The sequence below is a fragment of the Cryptomeria japonica genome, chromosome 4 (assembly GCF_030272615.1).
Source record: "Cryptomeria japonica chromosome 4, Sugi_1.0, whole genome shotgun sequence".
In the NCBI taxonomy this organism is placed as follows: domain Eukaryota; kingdom Viridiplantae; phylum Streptophyta; class Pinopsida; order Cupressales; family Cupressaceae; genus Cryptomeria; species Cryptomeria japonica.
This window is the reverse complement of record NC_081408.1, coordinates 429,873,372-429,878,005: the sequence shown is the minus strand read 5'-3', so window position 1 is coordinate 429,878,005 and position 4,634 is coordinate 429,873,372.

Genomic DNA, 4,634 nt, shown 5'->3' with positions numbered 1-4,634 from the left:
AAGCGGTTGAGTGATATTTGTTATAATGATACTCCCACTGCACAAGTGGTTGAGTTGAGCTTTGTTATGTGTGTTCACTCCTCTCGCTGAAATATTGTGGTCGAGTGATTCGTGCTTTGGAGTGTTTGTTCACTTGGCTAGTTTACTACCAAGTTTCTTTGTTTACACACTGGATAAGCGGAAGGGGCTGGATTTCCACCCGTTATTGTAATTAGTACTTCAGTAGTTTGCAACTAACGATCCCCTGCTACTATATGCTCTCACCCTCCTAGTTTGGGCTCTCGGTGACCAAAAGGTGTAGTGTTCCTTCTTACTGGTTTTAGATTTCTTATTCTAACCCTAACGGATGTGGTTGTGTGCAATATTGTTAAAAATAAAAAATAAAAATTTATGGGGATATTACAGTGGTATCAGAGCCCCTTTTCCTACCAGCCCATGTGACAGAAGGGTTCAATGAGTGACAAAGATATTAGATACTACAATCAGGAACAAAGAAGGCATCAATATCAAATACTATCAGTGCTAGTAGAGGAGACATTTTCAGAGGTTTTGAGAAACCAAGATAAGGAGGTTGATTCAGTAGACTTTGTGGATTCAATGGGAGAGAGAATACTTGGACAAAATGATGCAATTGTGGCTGTGGAGAAAATGGAGAAATTTTTTGATACTATGATGGACATGATATCCCAGATGATAGCCACTTTTAGACAAAATGCTAGAGGAGGTCATAGTCAAGACCAAAATCAAAATACCAATGGACATAATGCCATCACTTCCAACAACTCTGGTACTAATGGGCATGGCAGAAAAAATAGTAGCAACAATGGTAGAATGCTTGTTGGATCAGTGACAAGGCCTTTGCAACCAATTTTCCTTCCAAGGGAAACACCACCTCCTAAAGTCGAAGTCCTTGTGGCTGATGAGATCCGGGCTTGTTTTGTGGAGTATGCATCACTTCCCCAAGAGATCTGAAATGTCTTGTCTCTGACCAATACATAAATCAGAAGAAGAGGAGGGAAGGAAGATATGATAATCGATACTCCGCTCTAAGATATTATCAACAAGCTCTTGGGAAGGTGACTCTGATGCATTTTGATGGAAGTAGTAAGAGTATAGCTAGAGCATGGGTGCATAAGTTGAACAATTATTTGTCCTTGAGGCCTATGCTCAAAGAAGAAGCCATGAAGTTTTCCACCTTGCACTTGGATGGAGTTTCTCATGAATGGTGGTATCATGGGTTGGTTACCCTTGGACAAAACTTGATAACCTCCTATGCCAAATTCACCAACAAGCTGATTGATAATTACAAGGCTCCTTGGATAATTACATAACTGAGTTTCAAAACCTCTCAGTTATTGTCAACAACATCTCAGAGAAGAGGCTAGTTGTTCTTTTTTATAGAAGGTCTTGAAGAGCCCTTGAAAGGATGGGTAAAAGCTTTCGATTCACCTAACTTGGTGGAGGCAATCAAGAAATCTAGGAGTATGGAGTTGGCTACCCCAAAGAGTAAATATCAGTCCAAGCCTTTTCCTTTCTAGAAGGATAAGAAGAAGTTTTCAAATCAGACCAAGAAGTTCCCTTCTCAGATAGATGATGAGCTTCATCAAGAGCTTCTGAGGAAGAATCTTTTCTACTCTTGCAGAGAACCTTGGGCCCCAGGACATAAATGTCATGGGAAGATAAATTTACACCAAATGGAGTCCTATTCAGCTGATGGTTCAAATTATGAAATTTTAGAACAACAGACTGAAATTGAGGACAATGAGTATGAAGAGGCTCCAGAAGGGCCTGATAGTGAACTAGAAGATAGAGGAGTGGTTTCTCAACTCTCGAGCATTCACAAAAATGATTCTTTTAGAGTTCGGGGAGTGATAGAAGAACATCATTTCATTTCTCTGACTGACACAGGAGCGACTCACAATATCATTGATGAGAGAATTGTTGCGAAGAGGGGGCTAGTGGCTGAGGAAGTAGAAGGCTTCAAAGTAATGGTAGCTAATGGCTCCACTATATCATGTAACCGAATGATTTCCAACATGTCTCTGAAGCTGGGAAATCATGAAATTAGAGATGAATTCTTTGTGGTTAGCATTAGAGGGACTGATGATGCAGTCCATGAGATTCAAAGGCTGAGATCTCTTGGAGAGATCACATTAAATCTGCAAACCATGGAGCTAAAATTCATGTCTGATGGGAAGAAGGTGGTATTGAGAGGAATGTCCAATGGTGGTCTTAGAGTTGGTTTCATTGAAGAGGATGGAGAGGCTGATCTGCCATAATCAAGTGGAGTGGGCAGCAGAGTGTTTGATAATGCCATCAAGTCCACTTGAAGACAAGGGAAGCTACTCTATATACATTCAAGCTCTAATCACAAATAAGAGTAAGGTATTTGGGAAACCACCTCTTGGTAGATCTCCTGAGTGTATGATCATGGCATCTAATTCACTCAAAGAGAAAAGAAGTTATCCTGATGACATTAAAGCTTTTCTTACAAAAAGAAGTAAGGTGTTTGAGAATCCACCTCCTGGTAGACCGCCTGAGCATGGTACTGAATACATCATTGAGTTGGAAGAAGGAACCAAACCTATTATGACTATTCCTTATCGATACCCAAAGAAGCAGAAGGACGAGATTGAGAAAGCCATTAAGGAGTTGCTAGACATGGGTTACATTAGGCCAAGCAAGATCCCTTTTGCTCGGTTGTTGTATTGGTGAAAAATAAGGATGAGACCATGCGTATGTGCATGAATTACCGAGCACTAAATCAAAAAACCATCAAGAATTGGTACCCTATTTTGAGGATTGATGAGCTCATCAATGAGCTATGCACTTCTAAAAGATAGATCTTAGATCAGGCTACCATCAAATTAGAATGAGGGCATCTGATATTGAGAAGACTCTTTTTAGATTCCACTTTGAGCTTTTTGACTTTCTAGTCATGCCTTTTGGCTTGACTAATGCTTCTGCCACATTCCATTCTTGCATGAATAAGATATTTTAGAAGATGTTGAGGAAGTTTGTGCTCATATTCTTTGATGACATCCTCATTTTCAGAAAGTCTTGGAAGGAGCACTTGCAGCACTTGGATGAAGTGCTCAACATACTGGAGTCTGAATCCCTATTTTCTAAGGAGTCCAAATGTGAATTTGGAATGAGAGAGTTTCTCTATCTTGGTCACATCATAAGTGCAGAAGGTGTGAAGGTGGATCCTAAAAAGATTAGAGTTATCATTGATTGGCCACTACCTAAGAACATAACACACTTGAAGGGATTCTTGGGTCTATGTGTTTTTAACAAAAGGTTTATGAAGGGATATTCTTAGTTGGATTCCCCCCTCACAAATCTCACCAAGAAAGGAGCTTTTGAGTGGTCACAAAAGGCACAAACAATGTTTGATTGGTTCAAGGAGATTATGAGTTCATTGCCTATTTTGGCCTTACCAGATTTCACAAAGCCCTTCAAACTATAGTGTGATGCATCGGGAGAGGGTGTTGGTGTGGTCCTAATGCAAGACAAGCATCCTATTGCTTTTGAAAGTAGAAAATTGGGAGGAGCTGAAAAATTATATTCCATACATGATAAAGAGATGCTTGCCATAATGCATGCTCTTGCAAAGTTTAGACTGTACCTTGTGGGGAGTAAGTTTGTCATTAAGACTGATCGCAATAGTCTTAAGAACTTTATGCATCAGAGGGATGAATAATATTGTTGTTGATGCTCTATCTAGAAGACCCCACTTGAGCTCTTTGTGTGAGCTAACTGTAGATTGGAGAGAGTTGTTGCTTGCTGATTATGCCAAAAATCATTTTACAACCAGCATTCTTGAGGGTACTTTTCATGATGAAAGGTACAAATTGGTTGGGGGGCTGATCTTATACAATGGAAGGATCTTCATTGTGGCTGAATCTAAGCTTAAGGAGAAGATTTTGCAGACCTTCCATGACATTCCCCTGGATGGTCATCAAGGTTATTTCAAGACTTACAGGTAGATCCGAGAAATATTTTCTTGGAAGGGGTTGAAAATTGATGTCTTGAGATACATTAGGGAGTGTTGTACATGTCAAAAGAACAAAGATGAGAACAATCTACTAGTTGGTTTTTACAACCTTTGCCCATTCCCAGTCAGAAATGGGAAAGTATATCCATGGACTTCATCACTGGGTTTCCATGGGCTCAGGAGAAGGATTGTGTATATGTTGTGGTGGACATATTGACTAAGTTTTCTCATTTTTTCACCATCACTAGCTCATTTACATCAGCACAAGTTGTTGATGTGTTCTTTTGGGAGGTTTTCAGGTTACATGGATTGCCAAACAACATTGTAAGTGATAGAGACAGCAAGTTCCTCAACACTTTTTGGCAGGAAGTCTTCAGATTATGTGGTATTGCGGTCATTCCAAGCACAAGTTATCACCCCCAGACTAATGGATAGACTGAGATAGTGAATAAGTGGTTGGAAGGCTATCTCAGAAACTATGTTTCAAAGCAGCAGAATGCATGGGTGAAATGGCTTCACCTAGGAGAGTATTGTTACAATTCTTCATATCACATGTCCATCAGAATATCACAATTCATGGAATTATATGATTATGAAGCTCCCAGCTTCGTTGATTTGACATTTGGTAACAACAGAA